Source organism: Ambystoma mexicanum, chromosome 8 (assembly GCF_040938575.1).
Source record: "Ambystoma mexicanum isolate Mex_15411 chromosome 8, UKY_AmexF1_1, whole genome shotgun sequence".
Lineage (NCBI taxonomy): Eukaryota > Metazoa > Chordata > Amphibia > Caudata > Ambystomatidae > Ambystoma > Ambystoma mexicanum.
In genome coordinates, this window is record NC_090929.1 from 1,559,548,397 (window position 1) to 1,559,574,810 (window position 26,414).

The 26,414-nt window shown below is 50.8% G+C and overlaps 1 protein-coding gene across 2 annotated transcripts in view; it reads left to right on the plus strand.

Annotated features, from left to right (window-relative positions):
• Positions 1 to 4,301: 4,301 nt before the first annotated feature.
• Positions 4,302 to 26,414, plus strand: part of ADD3 (adducin 3) — a 1,740,558-nt gene continuing 1,718,445 nt past the window's right edge. For both annotated transcript variants that reach the window (XM_069611763.1, XM_069611762.1), the window contains exon 1: positions 4,302 to 4,319. The gene's annotated coding sequence lies outside the window, so the exon portion shown is untranslated. The remainder of the gene's footprint in view (positions 4,320 to 26,414) is intronic.

The window sequence follows — 26,414 nt, forward strand, 5'->3', positions numbered from 1 at the left end:
ACGGACGGACCAATCCAACCCCGCTGGAACGTGCAACTGTCTAAGATCTGCTGATGGTGACACTCTGCCCAGGTCTTCCGAGAACCGTCCTTTTGATCGCCTGAGGAGAGTCCACTACCAGTGCCAATCAGAGAGGGCAGGATGCAGCAACTGTTTGTATTTGCTGATTCTGTTGCTGCCTGGCAGTGTGTGCTCGTGATGGGAACACCTTCAGGATTTAGTGACCCACTCACTCCTCTTTTCCGTAACGGCAGGGGCTTGCCTAGGGAACGACGAACAATATGCTCGGGAGTGGGAACTAGGGGGGCGTAGTAACTTCCAAACCGGCCCACGCGTGTTACTGGCCCCCAGCGCCTCACCCTCAAAGTGATTTTGGCCTGGCCACGGGCCGAATGACCAATGGACGGACCAATCCAACCCCACTGGAACTTGCAACTTTCTAAGATCTGCTGATGGTGACATTCTGCCCAGGTCTTCCGAGAACCGGCCTTTTGATCTCCTGAGGAGAGTCCACCACTAGTGCTCGCTTCCTTTTTCATGACTACTTGAGCCTGGAAAAAAGTTTCTACCTTTGCGGCCTCCAGAGGCCATTCTTGGTTGGCCCAGTCATCTCTGCAATATCATTTTATAATAAATAAAACACATATGCAGCAATAGGCCTCACCTGCGAGGATGGGAGCAGGAGGAAAGAAGTGTGCATGCCTCGGCAGGCTGTAGTTACTGCCGGATTTCCTGAAACAAGGCCCAATCAGCGAGGGCAGGATGCGGCAACTGTTTGTATTTGCTGATTCTGCTGCTGCTTGGCAGTGTGTGCTTGTGATGGGAACAACTTCAGGATTTAGTGACCCAATCGCTCCTCTTTTCTGTAATGGCCGGGGCCGACAACACCAGCCAGCCCCAGGCGATCCACACTTCAGTGTCAGTGCGCGCCCATAGCCTGGAGGAGGGCACACCGCACGTGTGCCCATGGGCCGGGCTTGCGCCAGCGGCGCCGGCGCCACCTGGGTCTGGGGGAAGGTAATGAAGCAACAAATGTTGCAAATTTATTTGCCAATTGCCCTGCCCTGCCTGAGAGCCGAGGCCAGGCCTGTTTCTTGGCCCGGGCGAGGCAGGCAACTGCCCGGGGGGTGCAATTGTCCCAGTCCCTGCAGCCTCTGCAGGGGATGGAATTCCCTAGTTTGTGGGGTGGCGCATTGACATGTGGAAAGTTCTGCAAGTCAGTTGCTGGCGCTGCATTTCAACTGTAATGTCACGTAGTACAATCCAGAAGTCAGAGGCTCCCTCTGACCACTTTCGCGCCACTTGGGGTGGGGGGCATAAGCACACCAATAAAAACACTTTAGGTCCACCTGCAGCTAAGACCAGCCCCTTCCATTACAATGCCGGCAGGAAACTGCTAATGGTGGCCCATTAGTCACTAAATGGTTTTGTGCTGGCATTGAGATGGGAGGGGAGGTGCACTGGGCTGTGGGGAGTGGGCATGCCTTGCAGGGACGCACCTTGGGCCCTGACACGGTACAAACAGAGACCCGTTTGGGCCCATGGTGCGTCCCTGCAAGCCCAGAAAATTGCCAAAATAATTGTTTAAAGCAGAGCTATTTCTTTCATGCCGCTTCTTTTCCAAACTATATATCAATTACACTTTAAACCACTTCCATGGCAACGGTGATGAGTTACTTCACCATGCGGATAATAGTTTTGACCAGTGTTGCTGAGTAAATATTCTTTAAGCCACAAACCGGTTTATTTATTTATTTATGCAATGTTTGTCGGGTACATGGAGACGGATAATTTATTTATTTATGCAATGTTTGTCGGGTACATGGAGACGGATAATTTATTTATTTATGCAATGTTTGTCGGATACCTGTATACAACACACATTGCATAAATAAATAAATATGTAGGTACCCGACAAACATTGCATGAATAAATAAATAATCCTGGTCCATGTATCCTTACAACAGTCAAGACTTTACTTTATCAAAGCATACACTTGATTCCCATTCAAAGAATATTAAAGTGATTGTTTATTGGGTTCAGGCGTCTCCTTGTCATTGCCCTTTTGGCTTAGGTTGCCTCCAAACCCCCTTCAGCATCTTGTGTTCTTTGTTGGTTGTATATACTGCATCCTATGCCATATGCATGGTCTCTTGGTGTGCCCAGTCCTCATTATCTTCCGCCTAAGTGGGACTGGGACATAAAATTGTCTTGGGCACCAGTGAAAAAGTTGCCCACCGTTGCAAATGGCAATTCATTCCATGTGTGACGAGCTGTTTGACTTTGGTTAGGAGTTCCTTAACGATGTAGTTTGGGAATGGCACGCAGCGTGCAGTGGGAGTGGTGCGTGGGGTGCGGTGGAAGTGGTGCGCGGGGTGCGGCGGGAGTGGAGCGTGGGGTGCAGTGGGAGTGGCGCATGGGATGGGGTGCAGGGGGGGCGCATTCCTAGTGTTTCGCCCTGGGCACCAAATGGACTAGAAACTGCCCTGGCCGAGGCCACAGCCTGCAGCAGTGCCAGTGGTAAAATACACGTGTAACACATTCGTTTCCTATCATTATAAAAATGAACAGGTACATTCGTTTTTATAATGTTAGGAAACAAACGTGTTACACGTGTATTCTAGCACTGGCACTGTGGACTGCTGGTGCAGCGCCCCCTAGAGGCTGACTGACGTCAGGAAGCCGCCTGGGCTGCCTGATGCAAAGACCGGCCCTGCACCCAGCCCAGGGCAATTCCTGTTTGGACCTGTTCGGACCAGGAGGACCCAGGGCCCGACCCCCTGCTCAGTCAGCAGGTAAGCATGCACCAACATGTGTTTACTCCCGCTGTCCCCACAGGCCATCCCCACCCCTCTGGTCCCCCCGTGATGTTCCCTTGTGACCCCCCTTCTCGCACACAGGTGTTGCCTGTTTTGCTTGATTCTTCTACCCTGCTCCCCATCCGCCCCTCCAGCCTACTTCTGCAGGAGTCTGTCCTGATACATTCTGGTTTCACCATCACCGTCTTGGGGCCAATGCTGAATTTGACTTTTATGGACTTCATTGATTCACTGTGTGTCACCCTTTCTCAACTCTCATGCTGGACTTCCTTTGCATCTTGTACTCATGGTGGCCCTGAATCATGCTGTTCCCATCTTCATCTTGTAGTCTGGCTTGCAACATTATGTGTTACTACTGACTTATGCAATTGTATTTGCTCTCCCCTCTGCTTCTCCACTCTTTTTGACTGCTTACTCTCTGTTCTTTCCTCCTCTCCCTTTTCCTATCTCCTCGCCTCCTCCCCTTACTTTCTTCTATGCACTTACTCTATCAGAATTATCCCTGGACCTAGTATGATAGCAACCTGGTCTGACTCCTCCCCCATCCCCTTACTTGTTTCTCTGCAACCCCCACTCTACCACTATCTGAAATGTCATCAGGCCTAGTACGATAGTCGCTTGTTTTGTTCCTCCCCTCCCTTTCTGCACCCCCTCCCTCACCTTTTGTTTTTCTCCGGCTCTACCAGAAATGTCGTCAGGCCTAGTACTGTAGTCGCCTGTCTGTTACCATTTCCTTCCCACTCTCCCCTCCCTTCCTTATCTATGTCTTAGCTCTTGCACTATCTGAAATGTCGTCAGGCCGAGTACATAGTTAATTTCACATCCTTACTGTGCATGGGCCTGTAAGAATGTCATTGAATTTTCCCTTGTTCCCTCCCTTGCCTTGAAGCGCTTTGAAACACATTGTGTATAGGCGCTATGTAAATAAACTATCATATCATATCACAGAGCTTGTTGGGAAAACTAGAACCATCTGCTCCTTGCTCTCCCACCACCCCCTTTCATTATTGACTAAAGCTACACCCCTGGATCCGACCTTGCAGTTTAGGGTGATTATACGGCCTTCGCCCTTCTGTAGTGGCATCACTCCCTGAAAAACGATGGTTTGGAGGGTTGCCAAGCGAAATGCCACTACCAGTGGTTGAGATGCATGATTTAAATGCCCATCCATCGCCCTTTAGTTTTGAATAACTCGGCAGCAAAGCGTTAGATCCTTTTCATAAAGGGGGCATTTTAGATAGGTAAAATAGTGGGCACAGAAACGAGGAGGGAAATGGGGTTCAAAAGTGCAGCAAAAAAAGACACCTCCCTCGTGATCATGTGGAGAGGGCACTGCGGCTTTAAGACCCCCCGCCCCCATCTTCCCGGCTTCTGGCGGTGATCCTCGGTGCCTGCTCTGCAGCCGCAGCACTGCGCACTCCGCGCCAACCCCCAGCCCCGGAGCGAGCGGCACTGGGCGCACAGGAGGCGGCGGCGGCAGCAGCAGCAGCACCCCCTCTGGTAAGGAGCCACTCACGCCCACGTGGGTCAGGGTCCTTCCACGTGACCCCTCGTGCCCTGCCCCGCACACCGCGGTGTCATGCCACTGCGGATTCTGCATTCAAGGCACTCGGCGTGCATGCAGTGTACTGGGCACGGCGTGCGCGCACGTTTTTGTCGTGTTTTAAATGCGCCGCACGCCTGAGTTTCTCTAAATATCAAATCTCGGGGCCAGTGCGTGTCCAGGTTGAGGTTCCAAGATACGGCTCAGAGGAGAGAACCCCTGCACGAGCCCCTTTCCCCTGTAACGCCGGTGCAAGCGGCATGGAGGCAGTGCAGCATACACATCACAGACGTGCAGCGAGTAATCTCGCTGGACTCTGTACAGTTTGCTTCACCTCACTCATGCCTCAGTCAGAGATCAGTTTAACAGAGCAGGTTTCTTCACATACACGTAGCCCATCCTTTGCCCGCGAGGCACGGGACACCCAAGCACCTGACATCACCAGACCAGCTTCCCCAGGCTCTCTAAGAGTAGATGAGGCGCTGTTTACTTTCCTCACTCTCGTGCAGCAACGTTCAGTGTGAGCTGAGCCAAGAAACTAAAAATAAAGAGCTGTCTGCGTCTCTCTTAAAATAGTGCCCGTCTGGGGCCCATTGACTGCGCTGCATTAGTGCATGCAGAGCGCGAGCACCCACACCAGGGCACATGCTGCCAGCGTGTCTGGCCTCTTTACATCTGCCCGTGCCAGACCAATATGTGTGGACATTAAAGGTGGCATGCCACTTAGCATGCAGGCTGCCAGTGTGCAGACAGGGTTATTCCACCAGCTTGTGCAAATCTTTTCAGTTGATCCATCACCCTAACTTCAAGTGCCCTGCAACAGTAAATCATAAAACCGCCCCTAATTCTAACGTCATTAGAAGCCTACACCCTTTGTCAAAACACCAGTGCATGCCTCTTGTTTACCATCCACAAACCAACCAAAGCCGATCCTGCTTAGCTTCACAATCAAAAGGGTTGAGTCCATTCAAGATGTCAAGCTGAGTTCTATCAGCGCTTCTTCCAAGCACCCTGAATGCTACTAATCATTTGCTGACCCTCGACTGTGAAGCTAAGCAGGATCAGCCTTGCTTGGTTTGCAGATATGAGACTACCAGGGAAATACTGACCTTAGTGATTGCTGCACATGGATTGTGTTTATAAGTTTCAATTTAATTTGATCACGGCTAGCTCGAGAGACCCACTAGCTGACTTGTTAGAACCTCAGTATACCAGGGGCTGGGTGCAAGTTTCAGTAAATTCAATCAAACATTTTATGATTTAAAAGTGTTGGCCATAATAAAAAAAGGTATATTTGCATGATGTCTCCCATCCGCAAACCAACCAATGGCAATCCTGCTTAGCTTCAGCAAATGATTAGTAACATTCAGGGTGCTAGGCTGATGCACTGATTGTTTCCGGCTTTATAGCCTGGATGGGCTTGTGAGACATGCACTGGTGTGACAAGAGACGTAAGCTTCTAATGATGTCCGCTTTAGGGTCGGTTTTATGGTTTACTCCTGCGAGGACACTTGAATTTAGGGCGATGGATCAACAGGTAAGATTAGCAAAAAAAAGGCAGCTTCCAACGTGTGAGTTTCGCATTTGTAAATGTGATGAAATCGAAGGTAAGACGCCTAGGAAAAATGTTTCGGATCGATCTAAATATGCTAAAAAAGACATGCCCTATCTATGGCTCCAATAACATTTCTGAGCGATCTTCGTCTTTAAACATGTGTTTGCTTTATATCTTTGTTGTATGCACTTTGGTCATGAGGCATTTCTTGGTTTTAGTGCCTTCAATTATGGTTTGTTTTTTGGCAATGTTTGCTGAGGCGATATTTCCTGGTATTGGACCTTGATTTTGGCCCGCACAGTCTTTATTATTTTCTTAATAGTGCAGTCCTCAAGAGCCTACCATCCACACCAGGTTTTCAGGATAACCACTGTCTATGTAAATATCTCCTATTTAGATCCAACGCATTCAAATTTATTTTGTGGGTATTACCTAGAAAACATGCAGTGGAGTTGGCTCTTTAGGAAGAGAGTTGGTCTGCGGTCAGAACAAATAAGAGAAACCAATTTTTACCCCCCTTCTGGCCATTTTCCATAGCCACCATACCACAGTATTGTTGATATGGAAAGATGTGTAAAGTTATGACAAACGAGCCTAAAAGAAAAACATGGGAAAAAGGGGCCAAAATGAAGGAAGGGGATAGACGGGAAGAGGTGGGGACAAAGGGGCAAATGAGTCAGGAACCCCTATTTAGAAAACGTGAAAACAATTATCTAAAAATATCACCAATTTTGCGCAATTTCAGGGAGCTGCAAAACTTACCAGGTGGCAAAAATGGCTAAACAGGCCTCATAGGAAAATAATAGAATGACGGAAGAGAGAGGCAGTGGTGGAAGGGGGGGAGTTTTAAGGGGAGAAGGGCATGCAAATGTTGACTTGTGAGCCTAAAGTTCGCCGTTTTCAGGGGTTTTGGTTCCTTTGTAAAGCTCTGTTGCTGTGGGGTTTCTGAGTCTCATTATCTTCAGGGTTTCTGCGGTCTGTGAGCGAACCGACGCACCGTGACATTGCTATCTTTGTGTCCATTGTGTCATTGTGTCTTGTGTGCAGCTGCAGCACTGTCTGTTCTTGGAAACTGATAAATGTTCATGGAATCGGAATGTATCAATGGCGAGGCTCTCTGCCTGTGCCTTGTCATGTGCCGTGTAGTAACAAGAGGGCACTTTACATTTGCAGTGCCAAACTTTCCGAAAGTCCAAAATGTGCACACTTCAACGAATATATGTATACACAGAAAAACATATTTAGGCCGAATTACAGAGAATTAATGTTCCCCAATACATGACAATATGCTGACAATTTGCTGTAATAAAAAAGAAGACATTTTTTGTTACTTGTTTCATAATAGCAGGTTAAAAATGTGAATGAGTAAACACGTGCACACACGCGCGTGCGCGCTCACACGCACACACAGCATGTGCCTGTGTTGGGATTTGTTCTTCAGGTGTCATTCCGGATGTGGTGGCTTTTTTTGTTACATGTCATTGTATGATATGATATGTCATTTATAACGTGCCAGTGCACAAGTGTTTCTAGGGGCAACAAGACAATGATGGGAAGACAGAAGGAGGACAAAACAACGATCTTACTAGTCCTTGGGTTATTCATATCGCACAAGTGTGGGAGGATGCAGGGGGAGAAGTGCGAGGTGGCAGGGGGAGGGGAGAGTGCATGGAAGGCGTAATGCTGCCAGGGAGGTGGCTACAAGTGCAGAGAGTCAGGGGACTGCAGGATTGCAGAGACAGTCACTAAGTGGTAGGGAGGCCCGGAGGCAGTGCAAAGGCAACATGTGGTGCAGAAGCCAGGCCCGGTAAATTTAGTGGGTGGCCAGCTAAAACAGTTTGCACAGCATACAGGAGCAACAGCAAGAGAGAGGCAGAGAGATAGCGGTAGCGAAAAGGAGGGTCTTGAGCTGCTTACGGAACCTTAGGTGGTCCTGCTCAAGTTTGGGAGGGTCAGGGAGGCTGTTCCAAAGGGAGATCCCAGCCGACGACAGAGATCTACCCCCCCCCCACTCTCCGCTTGGAGAAGCGCCTGACCCTCAGAGAGTTGGTGGTGGATTAGCTGAGGGCTCGAGAAGGAAGATGCTTAGGAAGAGAACGTTGGATGTAGTGTGGTCCCCAGCCCCAGAAAGCCTTGTGGATAATGCAGAGAGTTTCTCATATCAGGTAACATGCATTATGGCACATTAATGTCTTCTATCTATCTGTCTGTCTATATATCTGAAAGATCATGTAAACTGTGAGAATAGCGACCCTCAAATTGAAATTGCACAAAGCATCCTACTTCTAAGACAATCTTTTAGCCTAAACCTATCTCTCCTGTCTCATGGACATAGATCTTGCTGAGTGCCATTGATCGGTGGGAGGCAAACCATATCCTGCGCGTGCCCCACCACCATTCGGATCCTGCTAATATAGCTTCAGTCCACTGAGACCACTTAAAGCCTGTTTTCCGACACATCCGCAGAGCAAGCTCCATCAGGCACTCTGACTGGGCGGAGATAGTTACAACTGGCTCCCTAGTGAAGGAGGCAGTGAACTGAGTGCCAGCAACCAGAGGCGCTGCTATGGGGGTGCTATAGCCCCGGGTCTCCTGGTTGTAGCCCAGAAGGGGCCACAACCAACAGGCTAGCTAGCCAAGAGTCCTGACAGTCCCAACATTAGCATAGCCCCAGATCTTTTCCAGACCTAGCAACACCCCTGCCATTAACATATTGGTGACACCCCAGTGCGATTGTCCACACGCTATCACACAAGGTCTAATGCTCACAATGTCAAGCAGGTAGGAGGCATTGAGAAACCCTGGAGGGGGAAGGTGGACAGGTGGGACTCAATGATCAACTATTGACTCCTACCTTTCATAAAAGGAAAGATCCAATTCAGGCTATTCCCTCTTACACCTGTAAGATACCCGAGGTACTGCAACTGAACCGCGCAATGAATGGTGGAAAAAAGCTACTGACCAATGACCGAGAAACTTCCCATGTTACGGCTAGGAGGAGGCTGTCAGCCACACAGACCAAGGAAGACTGATTTCTTTACTAGCACGTACATGATGTGGAAGAAACTGGCCTCAAGACCAGTTCGGGGGAGCATGTCAGCAGCTTCCTCCAAAGATCCTCCAAACTACATGGTTAGACTTTGGGAAGCATGTGTCCATTCTGTGGTTGTGCGTCCCAGGTTACTCTATCTGCTGTTTCACGGATGTGCTCTTGAGAACGAGCGGTGGTATGTTTTAAGAAAGGGATCTGTTGACCAACCCACCCATTCCAAGACTCACCACCCCAATAGTCTTCATGAAGAACAATGCAGAGCAGGCTTCTGGGATGCAGATAGTCCATTGTACCAGATTGTAGAGTGCAGCGGACATAATTCAGAACAGGCTGTGTTAAATCATCCCGTGGTAGTAGTAAGCGAAGGAAAGTTATAGGATATTTGAATGCTAATGTCCCATAGGACACCACGTGAATATAAGGTACGACATCCTTTAATCGCCTGCATGTTCATCCCCAGGCATTTTAACGTGCACATTCCATTGAATGTGCTCATCAAATATTTTAGGGGGGTGGTGGGAAAGGGCAGATAAGGGTTTGGGTGGGTATGCAATGGCCAAAAATGAAAAAAACAAAAAAAAAACAATGAGCATTTTCGATGGAATGTGGACATTAAAATGACTGGGGATCAAATTACAGGCGATGAAATGACATGGAACCTAATATAATGACAATATTTTTTTTTTACACAGTGCTTGCTATAGAGCTCTTGCAATTGCTCAGACCTGGGCATAGCAAGTGTTGCTATTTTCTAATTGTTCTGTTCTGTTATCTTACTGGGGTTCATACTGCACACCAAGCCACCTGCATGGTCACTAGGGAATGTGTTAGATCTGAAAGAGTGGGATGTGGGCTGGTATAGTTGGCAGCGAGGGAAAATGCAAGATATCTTTTTTATGTTGGGGAATGCAGGCTGGAATTCCGCCTCACCTCTGCCTGCAGTTCTGTTTCTAGGTGTTCCGTGTCAAGAGCATACAGGCGTTGCTGTTCAGAGTGGAACCTCGCGTGCTCATGGTGCTAGCATGCATTGGCCAAGACGTTGGATGTTGGTTATGGAGGTGAAGTGTTCTATTGTTTTATGTCTGTTGGGAGGGTTATTCAATTGCCATGTGCGAGTGACTTTGCTGCGTATAATCGGAGTGTGTTGGTGCGAGGGGCAGTCTGTTGGGACCTTGATGGGCCGTTGGAGCATTCATCCAGTGTGGCTGTGCTGATGTTCTGGTAGTGGTGTGCCTTGGTTACAGTCATTGTGAGGATAAGTCTGAAGGCACCCTGTAACGGGATGGGGGGAAGACATGCAGAGCAGGCAGAAGTGGGTACCATGTCAACAGCGAGTGAAATAACACAAGGGCAAAATCACCATAGGGACACCTAGGAACAAAATTGCATAGGGGCACCTGGGAGCAAAAGCACATTGGGACACAGAGGAGCAAAATCCCAGTGCAGTAGAATTACAACTTGACACCTAGGGGCAAAATCATAACAAGGCAAACGTACAGTGGCACACATATGAGCAACATTGAGCAACAGGCTCGTGTCTCGGGTGAATCAAACAACACAGCTGAACACGTCAAAATCTGCATGGAACTTGCCAGCCCCTCTGCAGTCTCCTCCTCCCCTTCTCCTTCCCAGGCCCTCTGCAACGCACTGGCCACACACTTCAATGCAAAATCTTAGGACATCCTGAGCACCCTTGCGTCCTCCCCCTTTTCTTCCCCCACACCCCTGCCTCCTGTGACCTCCCAGCTACTCTCTGCCTTTCCCCCCTCCTTCTCTCCTCTTGCTCCTGACAAGGTCACCAGAGTTGTCTGCTCCATGAAGGTCTCCTCCAAACAGGTTTCCACCTGCTCTTCCGGAACCATTAAGGACAACATTGGCTCTCTTGCCCCTGCACTTGCTGATTTCTGCAACCACTCTTTTGCTACTGGGTTGTTCCCCTCCTCCCTCAAGCACTCCCTTGTGCGCCCCTCCTGAGAAAACCTTCTGCAGACCCCTCTTATCCAGCTAAATACTGCCCCGTATCTATCACCCCCTTCCTTGGGAATCTCCTGAAGAAGCTGGTCTTCCCCCAACTGACCCAGCACACTGTACTTGTTTGTTGCCTCCACGGCCATCAATCTGGATTCTGGGCATCCAGAGCCACGGAAACTTCTCTTCTGTACACCTGTGAGGAACTGTTCGCATCTCTGGACTACAACTCTTGAGCTGTTCTCATTCTACTTGATCTCTCCGCTGCATTTGATACGTTCAACCACTCCATCCTCATAAAGCAGCTCCATGACACCCTATGTATCTCGGAGCGGGCACTGGGATTGGCTGACTTCCTTCAACAAGGACTGTCTGTCCCAGGTTATTCTGGGTTCTTTCTCCTCCCCACCTCTGTTTCCACCTGTGGTGATCCCCAGGGATCCAACCTCTCTCCCTGAGCTTTTTAACACCTATCTTGCCCCGCTTGCACACCTCATCACTGCCTTCTTCCCTAACTTCAACTGTTACGCAGATGGCACACAACGCTTTTTCAAACTTCCCTCTGACCCTCTCCTTACTTCCCCCACCGCTCTCCCTCTGGTCAAACTCTGAAATAACTCTGCCCAACTCACGCACACGCACCCAGCAGGGATTAAATATAGTAGGCGGTCTTGCAGAGTTAAAGGGACCTCCGCTCAGCTCCAGCAGCAGCAGCCTCTCTCCTCAGTCTCTCCGGAATAACTGCACCCAACTCAAGCACCGGTGCTATGCGCCCGGAGGGGATTAGATATAGTATGCGGTCTTGCAGAGTTAAAGGGACCTTAGCTCAGCGCCAGCAGCAGCAGACTCTCTCCTCAGTCACTCAGGAATGAGTCTGGATAACAGACTGCCTATCTCTCATCGATTCCTGGTGCACCTCCAATGATCTCTGCCTCATCGCCAACAAGACTGAGATCCTTCCTATTGGGACTCCGGCTCCCTCTTTTTTCCACTCTGGCCATCCTCTATGGGGTCTCCACCTTGTCTTTCGTCTGAAGCAAGACACCTGGGAGTCATCTTCGACTCCTCTCTTTCCTTCCTCCTTCACATTCTGGACCTTGCCAAGAAGGACCACTTTCCTCTCTACCTCCTCAAAGGAATTCTTCCTTGCCTCACTTTCCCCCAGAAGCTCAATGTCTGTAAAGCTCTGGTTCTCTCTAGGCTTGACTACTGCAATAGCCTTTTCCTTAATCTTCCCGCTTTGTCCCTACAACCCCTTCAGCTAATCCAGAATAGGGCTGGAAGACTTATCCTTTGTCCTCAAGCCCAGGGACTGCATCTCTCCAGCTCTAAAAACTCTCTACTGGCTCCCAATTGCTTCCAGGATCAAATTCAAATCCTTCTGCATGATCCATAAGGCTGTCTGGGGCCGGGACCAACTCTCTGTGTGTCAAGTGCTTCCCTAAACAGCAAGCTGGTGGGTGATCTCTTTCCTCGGCAGGCTCCCTTCTATGGAACACCCTCCCCCTTCCTCTTTGTCTTGAGCCACATCTCCTCAAATTCCAGAAACTTCTCAAGACTCCCCTTTTCACCTCCTCATTCCCTTCATCCGTGGTGTGCTAAAATCCCACAGTCGCTGAGATTGGTGACCAGGGCCCTTAAGTGTCCTCTTTGGCCGTGGCCTCCCATGCTCAATCGCCTTCAGCCTCCGCCCACTCCCAGCACTTACTTCGGCACTCTCTGGCCTATGCCACCAGAGGCCTGCACTTATTTATTTATTTATAGGCACCTGAACACTCACCTAGGCACTTACAGCTGCTCACTCCCTAGCACTTCCCTCCTGGGACACCTTGCACTTACCGCCCTACTCCCCATTCCTTGTTTCTCCCTGCACTTGCACGTTCTGAATGCTCACAAGACCTAATAGGTCCGCCTCTAACCTTCACTGTTTTTTTTAACTTTGTTTTTATTGACATCATACATATAAGGAAGGGTGCGCGAGCAATCCCTGTCAGCAGTACATCAAACAAACATAGATGTCGGTAATTTTACCTTTTACTCCCATCCCTCCTCCTCCCTCCCTCCCCACCCCCCCAACTTTTCAACATACCAAGTCTTGAGGTTTTGCAGGTTATAGAAGCTGCAGAGAGAACATTCGAATATCATTGTATTATTAGTCATACACATTGACATGGTGGGGTCAAATTGGTTCACAGCAGTTTGGGGGTCGAACTTGGTCCCTGGGGCTGGTGGTAGGATGTGCAAGATGAATACGTTATAGGTCGTACTTTACAAACGCATAGAGATGCACAGTCATCATTAAGAAGAACTGCAGTCCATTCCTGTACAAAATCCGACATGGAATCATTTGTTATCGCTGTGAGTTTTTCATAGGTGAAGATCGACCTCAGTTTACAAAGCCATTCCTCCTTGGATGGAGCTAAAGCGCTTTTCCATTTTTGGGCCAGTGCTAACCTCCCCGCCCTCAACATGGCCCCGATGACCTTCGGGAGTGCATTCTGTTCTGTCTCTGGCATAGGAGTACCCAGGAGGATTTGCAGTGGAAGTAGGGACGGGCAGTACCCCTATATATCCTTAATCCAGCTGAGCAGTTCCGACCAGTACATCTGAATGACCGGACATCCCCACCACATATGAAACCATTTGCCCCTTTGCTGACATATCCTAGGACAGAAAGGGGATACCTCTTTAAACATTTTGGACAGGGTGGCTGGCATCCTTCATTGTTCATTTGCGTTTCATTGTTCCTCCCTGTTGCCCTGTGGGCGCTTTGAAATACAATTTACTTGCTGCATAAGCGCCATACAAATGCATAATAAATAAACATTACAGTGATGGCCCAACCAAACAAGAAAACACCTCTAGCAAGGCATAACATGGCAGCGCAAGGCATGAAAAATAATTAAAGGCATAACAATTCATAGCATGGCATATAAAGGCCTAACTAGGAGCATCAGCCCAGGCTTCTGCATATAGGCTCCACTTCACTTTCTCGTGTTTCCACTGCTAATCTCTCTCTCGCTCTCACTCACTCTCTCTCTCTCTCTCTCTCTCTCCTACCCACCCCGCTGTGTGTTCCTCAAAGTGCCCCGTGACGCAGTATGCACCATCCTTTGGCTAAACGGGGTGCCACAGTTGAAGGAAGGTGGCAAGAAGCATGCAGAGAGTGAAAGAATGGGGGCAGCATTGAGGAAGAGGAGGTTCTTGGATTGGGAAACTAGGAACACTGTAATCCTCAATGTGCAGTATTTCTGGCAGTGATGGCTCAGTGGGAGAACACAAGGGGCACATTTGCTGGCCTCTCCCTTCGAGGGCCGCTCCTCTCGCTGCCTGATGAATCAGTGTGCCTATTTTTCAAAAACATAAATAACTTAAGTCTTCCTGTATATTTTAATAGCATCAATGCATTGTTTTATTGTGATATTTTGTATGTATGAGTTTCATGAATATGTTTACTATTCGAATCAACTTTTTCAAACAAGTCTTGAAATTGTGTAGTGTGCTGCTCAGCTGCTGACCCCAATGCTGGGCTGTTATTGACATCCAAGGACTGATTGACTCAATGAATCCTGTAACACGTGCTGTGTTCGCTTGTACAGTTGCTGGGTTCACTAGAGCCTTGTTTGTGTATCATGTTCAGCTTTCTTTGGGGAATATTTTGATTAGATGCAGTAACCAAAGTTGAAATGCATATTGATCATCTCCAGGGCAACAATGGTTCTGTAGATAGCTCAGTGTGTTAAGCACTTGTTGCAGGGATCTATATTCATATGCCAGATTAAAGTTCCAAATCCCAGCCAGGCAGATTCTGGCTCATCTATCTCAGAGGATGATCAATTTGAACATATACATTCTGGTGATAATAACACCTTGGGTGCTACAAACAAGAGACCTGCACCAAAAAGTGCTTGTTATCAACAATAACATAGCCTCAGTAAAGTGCAGGTTTAGAGACCAATTCCTTCAAACGTCGGATGTAAAAGCTGGGCCAACACCCCTCAAGAGGAGCATAATGTGTTAGCAAGGAGAGGTGATTAGAGAGCCACATTCGAGAAAGTGGAGTCAAAGTGCCAATGCACATATCCTGGCTTCATTCCAGGGCAATACTGCACTCCTAAACAGATCCTCCTAGCTCACAGTATAGTACTGTGCTTTTCGAGGGGAAAGGTTTGCCTTCTCACATTCTAGTGTCATTGTTTAGCCCATTGTCTGCTCTTTTCGTGGAGGGAATTTGAGTGAAAGAGATCTTAGAGAGGAGTGAGCTGACAAAGGGGGTAATTTTGTAAAAAAAATGCGAACTGCATGCACTTACGTGTTGCTGGTCCCCTGCATGCAATTTCAACACTCGTGAAGCAGGGTATAATTCTGAAGAGTAAATGCAGGTGAATTTACATTTTCCTGCCCTCCAACACCTACAAAAGGCACAAAAACGAGATGGAGCACCATGGGCATAATTTTAGGGGGGCAAGGGTGTTTGTCCCCGCCCCCAACTTTCGCGGCACACCATTTTGGCCCCCTCATTTGGCAGGGGTTCCTTTCCTTCAGATGTCATGTCCCCCCAACTTTTGGGGGGGACATGACAATGCGTAGAAGAACATTTCAAATTCTAGAATTAATCAAACTATTTTTTGCGTCAAATAAGCAAACCTGAAAATAAGGCTCCAGGAGGCCTTTGACATTTTTGGGGTCATTTTCAAAGAAAGTGCCTTTACACTTTCATGTTGCTCTCCACAGTGGAGTATCGTTGCTGAAAATGTTGGGGGGGGACATGACATCTGAAGGGAAGGAACCCCTGCCAAATGAGGGGGCCAAAATGGTGTGCCGCGAAAGTTGGGGGCGGGGACAAACACTGTTGCTCCCCCTAATATGACTTTAAGGCAGTAAAGTTATCATACAGTGGGCCTCATTATGAGTCTGGCGGTAGCCGTGTCGGAAAAACCTATGACGGAGCCAGTGTTTCCGTTTCCGTCCGACCTGGTAGGAGTAACACCTCCCGCCTGCAGAACTCGGAATCAGCCGGTCCGGAAACAACGGTAGCGGCGGATTTACCGCCACCGTTGTGTCCGGACCGGCAGGGTCATCTTTTGTTAGGTAAATTTAAATCTTTAAAGGTCAGTAGTAAAACCCAGATGAGATATTCTCGGCTCACGACAACTAGTATCCTGGTAGTTTCCATTAGTGATGGGATAAATAAAGCTTAAATCATTCTCTTTTGGCATAAAATGTTTCTCTCCAAAATTAATTTTAAAACATTGTCATGTTAGTTTATGTTATTTGCGCATTTTGCAAGTCGGGTGTACAAAACAGAGTATTCTTTTAGTTGATAAAAGTCAAACATTCAATAATGTGGCAAAGTGCTTAATTTACAGTCTGGGTTGAAACGCCACTTTCACCACTTAACCAAAGTGTGTGACCCTGTCAACACATTTACAGGGTAATTCATAGAATTCAGCGCACAAGTAGCGCACGCGGCTGGCGCACAGCGTGCGCGTGCGATAGTCTGCGCCAGCCGCGTGCGCCAAAACCGAATCCGGCGCACAGCGTATTCATGGATTTTAGGCACCCAAACCAGCCGTGGCGCAGAGTATCGCAGCGACCCTGCAGCAGCGCCAGTAACGCCCCCAAGAACGCCCTCGCGCAAGGAAAAGCCATCAAAATCGCTAAATCATCGCAAAGGGCTGCGCTAACCCTGGACCAGTTTACAGGGCTGCCAAACAAGGAACGCAAAGCGGGTAACGTGCATATCAGGGGTACGCGTGAAGTTATACACGCGATTAGCCAGGGTACGTGTATTACAGGGGTATGCGGGAAGTTTAACATGCGATTAGCCAGGGTACGTGTATTACAGGGGTACGCGGGAAGTTCAACACGCGATTAGCCAGGGAACGTGTATTACAGGGGTACGCGTGAAGTAGAACACGCGATAGGCCAGGGAACGTGTATCACAGGGGTACGCGGGAATCATCACACGCGAACAGCCAGGGTGCGTGTATTACAGGGGTAGCGGGAAGTTCAACACGCGATTGGCCAGGGTACGTGTATTACAGGGGTACGCGTGAAGTAGAACACGCGATAGGCCAGGGAACGTGTATTACAGGGGTACGCGGGAATTATCACACGCGAACAGCCAGGGTGCGTGTATAACAGGGGTAGCGGGAAGTTCAACATGCGATTGGCCAGGGAACGTGTATTACAGGGGTACGCGTGAAGTAGAACACGCGATAGGCCAGGGAACGTGTATCACAGGGGTACGCGGGAATTATCACACGCGAACAGCCAGGGTGCGTGTATTACAGGGGTAGCGGGAAGTTCAACACGCGATTGGCCAGGGAACGTGTATTACAGGGGTACGCGTGAAGTAGAACACGCGATTGGCCAGGGTACGTGTATCACAGGGGTGCGTGGGAATTATCACACGCGAATAGGCTGGGTGGGCCCTCACAGGTGTACCCTGTACACCCTCCACGGCCCCTGCAGGCAGCCCACAAAACAGGGGACTACCCTGCACACCTGATCATGTCCCCCTGCACCCCCATCCACCAGGGGCACCCTCCACCAGGCCCCCACCCATGTCTCCCACCACCCCCACCCCCCAGCAGTGCAGGGGCACCTGCCATCAGGCCCCCACCCATGTCTCCCACCACCCCCACCCCCCATCCACCAGGGGCACCCTCCACCAGGCCCCCACCCATGTCTCCCACCACCCCCACCCACCAGCACTGTGGGGCACGTGGCCAGCAGGCAGTCAGGCAGCAGCAGATGGCAGGTGGGAGCGTGCTCAGGGCTCTGGGGGACTGTAATTCGGCCTCCTGGCCAGGAGCGTGGTCTTTCGTGTTTGGACGCGTGGACAGCCTGATAGGGAGTGATTTAGCACGTGAAAACCCCACACTCAGCGAATCGCGCGAAAACCCGTCACCAGCATATGTGCGTCTATAGTTACCTGCACGTGCAGTGTCAAAGCGTGTGATTGGTGAAAATGGATCTACACGCAGGAGTGACAAAGCGTGTGATTGGTGAAAATTGATCTACACGCAGGAGTGACAAAGCGTGTGATTGGTGAAAAGTGAGCTACACGCAGGAGTGTCAAAGCGTGTGATTGGTGAAAAAGGATCCACACGCAGAAGTGACAAAGCGTGTGATTGGTGAACATGGGCCCAGCACGTACACGCCGTAAGTGACGCTGTACGTGTGGGCCTGTATATAAGGTAGTGTTGAACACCATTTCCTTGTACGTGCTTTTCGTGGAGAGCGAGTGGGTGAATTCTGTACTTCTTGTCGTTTCACACGCGATTTACTTCACGGCGTTTCCAGTTCGTACTCCCTGTTACCTCTGACAGCTTTTTCTCTTTTTCCTCTTGTACTGGTTTACCTGGGCCTGTTCCCTCAAACAGTGTCCCCTTCTACTGTTGTCCTGTCTCCTCAGACAGCGTACACATCTTCTTTTGGCGGGGGTGTTGCCAACCAAACGCTCTCATTTTTCACGCTCTTTTACCTGGCAGACGGTGAGTCACGCACGTATCTAACTTCTGTGCTTGCCCCGTGTGTAGCCTACCCCTTCAGAGGTCATTCTAGGCTGCGTGTGACACGCATACGTTCATTGTGTTACTGGATGCCACAGCGTAGTGCAGGGTTTTCCATCAGCACACGTGGTCTAGGAGGGGTATTGTGCACGTTCCTTAACTTTTCTGGGGTGCCTGTGCGTTGCGTGACCCGTCATCTTTCCCCAGGGGTGTCATATAGCCTTGCCACTGCACTAGGGTACGAATACCATCTGGTACCCAACCCCTTTGACACCCAATTGCCCAGGACAATTGTGCACACCGACTCCCATACGCACAATAACATCAGTGCCATGGTTGGGAGGCGTGCAAGCCGTAAGGGTGGCAAAGGTGGCCGAGCCACACGTGGTGGCCGTGGAGGATCCACTAGGGGACGTGGTTGTGACTTGCAGGGTGCCCCTGTCCCCCCCAGTCTGGAGGACCAGTCAGGGACACCCATGCCCCCCCTCCCCCCCCAGTTGAGGGTCATGTGGCTGATACCAACCCTGATCAGCCCTTGTTGGACCAGCCCATTGTGGCAGCAGACCTGTCCGAGGGTGATCCCATCGCTGACATCCAGGTCAGCAGGTCCACTGCACGTGCACCGGTGCACATTGGTGTCATCAGGGCACGCGCATCTATGCCAGATAGGTCATCTGCTGGCCCCCGTATCCAGGGTGTGGCTCCATCCACCCCACCTCTCATACACCCTGCCAAGACTGTGTCGGTCCTAGTTCATGCACCTCAGATCAGGCCTGACCCCATCCCACTACCCCCAATGCCTGCACCTACTCCCATGCTGAGTGTGCAATCCCACACACCCAGTATTGAGTCCACCACGGCTCCTGCCCCTAGTGTCCACAGCGGCGTAGGACACTCTGGATCCCCACCCCCTTCCAAGCGCAAGAGGAAGAGTGCACGTCCGGCACAGGCTGATGCCCCAGGCACGGCTGCACAGTCCGGCCCATCAAGGAAGCCAAGCTTCACAGACGCCGAACTGAATGCACTTGTTCAGTATGTGTCAGATCATGATAGGGAAATGGTCATCGTTGCAGGGTCCAAGACCACACATGCCAGACGCCAGGCACACTGGCAGACCATTGCTGACAGAATAAGTGCCCTTGGAGTAGTGAGGCGCACAGCTAGTGATTGCCAGAAGCGCTGGAATGACCTTAAGCGCAGGGCAAAGGATAAGCTGGCCTCAAGTCATGCCGCAACCTTGGTGACTGGAGGTGGGTCCCCAGCACAGGAAATAGAACTCACACCACACGAGTCCGTAGCTGGATCCTACGTCACCGAGGGACAACTCCAAGGTGTGGGAGATCTCCCTGATTATGAGGCATCATCCGGTGAGTGCACATGCATGTGTGTATTATCCATGTGCATGGTGTGTGTGTGAAGCATTCATGTTGGGTGCCTGTCAAGGGGGTGTGTGGCAGAGTTGATAGTGGCACCCATGTGCCTCATCCAGTATGTTCAGTGCAACACCATCTGCCCACAGCACTATCCCTACTGGCAACAGTGCACATATGGGCCGACACCATGGAAGTTGCCCTTGAATTGTCATTTTGTCACTACATTGTTGCTCATACTCCCCTGTCTATTCATCTGATGTCTTACATACCATTCCTATACTTTCCCCCAGCCATTCAAGTTTCATCTTCACATGCCTGACATGCAATGATACCACATGCTAATGCGTCCTCTGTATATAAATGCCAACCAACATGCTGTCATACTGTGGATGTTGCCTTGACATCCACCTCCTACCTGTGGGCTTTGGTACCGTCTGGTTTCGAGCCCCATTCCCTCACACTCCATGCTGCTCTTCATGGTCTATCTTCCATGACTTCTACAGTTCAGACCATCGTGCCCTACTCACGACATCTGCTTGGCAAAAGTCAAATGACGGCACCCTGCCCTCCAATGCGACCCACCCTATTGCTGACCAGTGCATCTGAGCCTACTCAAAGCTAACTCTCACTGACATCTGCTCATACATGCCTTTGCCTGTCCCATAGACCCTTCACATGGTCCCTGTCCTCTCTCCTTGCTCCTCTTCCACCATCAATGGTGGGACCCGTTGGGGTGTACTCCTGGCCTCCTTCCAATCCTCAGAGGCCACTATTGATGTGCATGGTAATGGGAGCGTCTCAGTTCAAGGCCCTTAGGCCAACCTCAATCTCCTTGAGAAATGCTACCCACATCTCATCAACTTCCTTACCTCTCCTGCTGTCCCCCCTCCTCTCTCCTCATCAATCCTGCACTGCCTCCCTGCACCCTCCCATGAACCTTCTCCGCCTCCCACTCCAACTCCTACACATGCTGCACCTCTGATCTCTAGCACTCCCCGTAAGTCCTACAAGGCTGTCAACCTCCTCCACAATTACACTCCTTTCACTGCGGCTGCATCAGGCATTCCTCCGATATCTGTCACTTACATGAGGTTATGCACCTTGACATCCTTGGTCTCATGGAAACATGTCTGACGGCCAGCTCTGTCTGCATCCTTCACACACTCCTACCTGATGTTCAGGAGACCCTCTCCTTGGCCCGCCACTACTGTGCAGGGGGGGTGTGCCCTTGGCTTCCCTGAGGGTATTCCTGCCACTGTCACTCCTACTTAGACCTACTCCACTCTGGAATGGCTTGTGTGACGTCTCTCTCCACCACACCTTGACATTCACAAACTGTGCGTACTGTGTCTGGGAAAACTGGTCAAATGTACTACTTCCTTTCTGAGTGTCCTCACCTCTCCTCCTCACTCATGTCCCCAGACACAGAAATCCTCTTCCTTGGTGCTGTACGCATCCACCTGCATGCTTGTTGACGCCCCCACGTGACCTTTCTGTGACCTCAGCAACTCCCTCTCACCCTCTAGACTCCCGTCTGTCCCTACTCATTCTGCAGGGCACACTCTTGATGCTCTGATCTCATCTGACTTTCCCCTCTCCGTCCATCTCTGCACTCCTCTCTCCTGGAGTGATCACATTCTCCTATCCTCCCAGCTCACCCTCACCACCCCACAGGCAAAGCCACCCTCACCACTGTCACACACCTTCTTGGTATTCCGACCCATGAAGTGTGTGTCAGTCGAGGCTCATGCTGCCAAAATCTCCCCCCCATCCAGCTCCCCCTTAGGCTCACTCCCATCCTGACAGGGCCCACTCCATGCTCCACTCCATGTCAGGTACACTGGATGTCTTTGCCACGGTCATGACCACCTGTCTGAAGCCCCATGCCAATGCAGAGTCCTGGCATGACTCGGATCTTGTGAACCCAAACCACAGGTGCCAGGTGGCAGAGAGGGAATGTCCTGCATCATGGCCATCCTCTGGCAAACTGGCCTGCCACATGCTCCAAAGGCAATAGCGCCTCACCCTTTTCACCAAGATGAGATCCCCAATCCAAGGGCACATATCTGCGGCATGTGACAACTCTGCAGGACACATAGAAATCTGCAAGGACCTTGCCGAGCCAGATGCAGTGTGTACCTCCCCTGTCCCCTCCGAGCCCACAGCACTGCATGATTGTCTCTGTACCCCTATAGGCCACCCCCCCAGCACTTGTCTGCGCCTAACACCATCTGCCCTTGACGTCAAGTCCTACTTACCTTGTACAGCACTTCCAGCCGCCACTTCCCCTTGCACTTCATTGTGCCACCCACCCCTGCACTTGCGTGACATGAATGAGACCAGCACCAGTAGGATTGTTGACTGGCATCCCCTTCTGCCCCACCACCCCTCAGTGCTCCGCTGTACCTTCATACATTTCTGGACCGGTGCTTCATGAATGCAATATGAATCCTTTACAGGTGATGGGGAGGTGGAATCACATTGTTTACTGCATTTTGTTGATGTAGACAAGGCACTGTGCATCGTGGCCAATTTGGACTAGCAGATCCATGTACAACATGTTTACTTATTGATGTGACGATGCAATGTCAGGACCAGAGTGGTTGAAATCCAAAAAAGTAGCCCTCCTCTCCCTCTTCACTTGGTGGCTATGTCACATGCCATGTGTGTGATGGCATGTGCCTTTGACATGGCAATCACCGGCCAATGTGTGATGGCAGTGCTAGGCAGCATGGTGAGCAGGCGTTGCTCTCCAATCTGTACATTGTATGCCCTGAGCCTCCTCTACAGACCCAGTGATGGTGAATGCATAGGAGGTCTCCCAGTCATGTGGGACATGTGTCGTAGAACTACTGCCTCTGTTGTTCATCAGCCCTTGTTGCATGCCATGGTGCTAATGCCTGTTTCCATTTTTCTCTTTCATGTCTTTGCAGGGGACGAAGCACTTGTTGATGCTGGGGATGTGGTGGTTGAGCCGTCCCAGGAGGGCAACCCGGGCCGACCTACCACAAGTGAGGGACGTGGTGTGTTTGTGGGTGAAAACCCACAAGTGCTGCAGGTCGTGCTGTCGAGGGGTGTCTCTGGGGGTTCCTCCCCCGAGCAGTATTCAGGTGTAGACTCGGAGGATGACACCTATGTGCAGTCGCAGGTGAGTGTTCTTGGGAGAGAATCTCCTCTGTCCGACCCACCTGCAGCCGGGCCATTGCCCTCAATGGGGATGTCAGTGTCGGCAGATCAGCCTCCGGTGGTTACGGATGCAGGGCCACACCACCCAATCTCTGATCCTGTTCCTGGGGCTGCAGATCAGAGAGGGAATGCAGTCCTGCAGCCTGAGGCCTTGCCGGCACAGCAAGGCGCAGTCCGCCTTGCCCCAGGCAGGTGTGGTGCCCGTCAACGTGGTGGCCGTATGCCACCTGGCAATACCGTTTGGGAGCAACCCATCTACGGTATGGCCACCCAACAGGCAGCATCATCCGAGATGATTGCACAGGCCATGGATAGGGTGGCCACTTCCATTGTCCCCCCAGAAAGGCTGATGGAGCGACTGGAGCAGGCTACAGAGTCCATCTGCCAGGCACACAGGGAGGATATGTTGGCGTCCAACATGGACAGGCGGGCGGCACTGGCGACTCTGCGGGAATCACTTTCCATGGAGTCCCAGCGCCACAGGGAAGGCCTGAGGGAAGAACTCCGTCACCTCAGGTCGACCCTGTTAGAGCTTGAGGCTTCATCCCATAGAAGGACAGAGGAGCAGCTGGAGCGTCTGACACGGACGCTCTCGGCCGAGATGCAGGCAACTCGTGCGGAGGTCAGGTCATCCCGGGAGTTACTGCATGGGGACCTCCGCATGATTATAACCCAGAACCAGAACTACCAGACCCGCCTGCTTGCAGCCATGGAGGAGCAAACTCGTGCTTTGCGTGGGCTGCCTCCCATTGTCACACCATCTTCTGAGGCAGCTCCCCCACCTCCAGAGTCAGCTGCAGGGTCTGGCCAGAGCCATAGCGACTCATCTCCCACAACAGAGTAGCCGTGTGGGCCACGAGCCTATGGGGTGTTTTAGTTTCCCATGATCCACACAGGTGGATTGTGGCGTGCATCCTGTCCTCGGACCTCATAGGTGGCCCCCCCCCCCCCCCCGCCGGCCCTTTCATGGCCATTTTTTCTCAATTTTCTTTTTTCTTTTCCAAGAGTGTTGCCTTGTGTGGGTACCTGGGCATACACTGTATTGTGGCTGGGCACATGCAGGCTTGTCCTGAGTTTGGTTTAGATGCTTGGGTAGCAGACATCCACACCCCTCCTGCTTCCCTTTCCATGGGCTTGCAAAGGGTGTGCCCAAGTGACAGCAAATTACACGGTGACATTGGACTCCCATGAGCTGTTGGCCAGTCCATAGTCAATACTGTGTAGACATTCATAGTGTACATTGTTGTTGCACCTAACTATGCATGATGGTTTGATATGTGCCTCTACTTACATATGTTGCTCATGTTTTGCAGGTATTTCACACAGTTCTTCACACGGGCATACTCTCTGGAGTCAGACTACATGTCGGTAGATGTGCACTGACACTTTTGCGTGGCGCCATCACTGTACATCTGGACGGTGAGGACATACCAGCAGAATCAGGTAATGAGACTACCATTGATTACATGCATTGTGTCTTGTTTGGGTGGGCTTCAGGGTGGGTTGGTGTGTAATTTGATTGAAATTACTCTTACACAGGTGTGTAGCAGTGGCTCCAGCGCGGTTAGCTGTTCAAGTGCGGCTATGTTCCATTTGGGGCACTGCTATTTGTGACACCGGTGTCATGTTGTGATGGCCAGTTTGTTTGCTCTCACATACCATGACATGGTGTCCTCAGTGGCGGGACTGTGAAGGGGATGGGTGACATGGCAATGTTGTCATGTAGTGAATTGCCTGTGGCAATGCATATTTGATTGATGGAGTTGTGTCTTCTCGTTGTGATGCATCGCTGGTGTATGTGTAGGTAGGGGTGCACACATAGTGACACTTCCATGTTAACAATCTCAGGCTGATGTGTATCTGACAGTTTATTGTCGAGTAATTTAGTGACATTGTCAGGTAGTGTCATCATTGATTGTCAGATGGTATGTGCCAGAGCAGTGTGCACTAGCCAGCACTGTGATTCCTAGGTGAAGAAGTTGGCCACCAGTTGCGTACGGGCTGCCACCCCCCGTGCCCTTTCCCCTCCCATGCGCAGCGGGCGTGCATGTGGTTGTGGATGTGGGGGCACCACCATGTCCACGGGCAGGCCCCGGCGTGTTGCAACGTTGTGCAGGACACATGCTGCCACTATGATCCTGCACACTATTCGGGGAGCATATAACAGCTGCCCGCCAGAACGGTCAAGGGAGCGAAAGCGTGACTTCAGCACTCCGAATGTGCGCTCCACTATGCCCCGTGTTGCAATGTGGGCTGTGTTGTACCTTACCTCGGGTGGCGTGGTGGGGTTCCGGATTGGGGTCATCATGTGGGGGCTGATAGGGTAGGCACTGTCCCCTGCGGAGGTGGTGATGGGTATCATTAGTGGTGTTGTGTCATGACCCAGTATCTGACATGCATGCATGTGCAGTGGCATTCATGCTCACCAAGCAGCCATGTATCTCCATGCTGGCCAGCCTCCAGGTCCCGGCATAGTGTAGACATTCTGTAGATGAAGCTGTCGTGGGTGGACCCGGGATAGTTGGCATATACTGATGTGATTATTCCCTTGGCATTGCATACAACTTGCACGTTGATGGAATGCCAGTGCTTGCGGTTTCTATAGATGTGCTCTGTTGCCCTGGGTGGACGTAGAGCCACATGTGTGCAGTCAATTGCACCAAGCACTTTGGGGAATTGAGCCACACCATAGAATTCCTGGATGCACGTCCGCCTTTCTGCATGAGTCCTGGGGAGATATATGTGCCTGCGGACTGATGGCCGTGCAGTGATGATGTTCAAGACCTGGTGTAGGCAGCGTGACTGCGTGGCCTGTGACACACCACCCACTATGGCACTTGTCCGCTGAAAGGATCCAGTGGCCAAGAAGTGCAGTACATTCAGGACCTTCTGCAGGGGGCTGAGTGCTTGGGAGCACAGGGTGGGTGATGTGAGGTCATCCTCCCACTCACTGACCAGGTCCAGTATGATGTGTGCTGGAAACCTGTACCTCCCATACACCTGGTCATCAGGCATCCCGAATAGGCTGGTTCTGGGTGTGAATATTCTGGCCGTGACTCTCCTCCTCCTCCTCCTTTGGTAGCCCACTGCCACTGCTGCTAGGAACGGTATGTTCATCCTGGCATCTGGCTTGTTTATTGATAAGTGCGCAAATTAATGCCTTGTGCGTGTTCTAGGCGAGCGTGTGACCCTCGCACCCCTGGAATCTAGTTCCCACTCCAATAGCGTGTGGAAATTCCCACGCAGCAGGCATACAGGTGCGCTGACGTACTTGCGTGTGTAAGTGCCCGCGCACCCCTGTAATACACGTACATAGGCCAATCGCGTGTACGCGCACTTTTGGCCAATTACACGCGATGTAATACACGTACATAGGCCAATCGCGTGTACGCGCACTT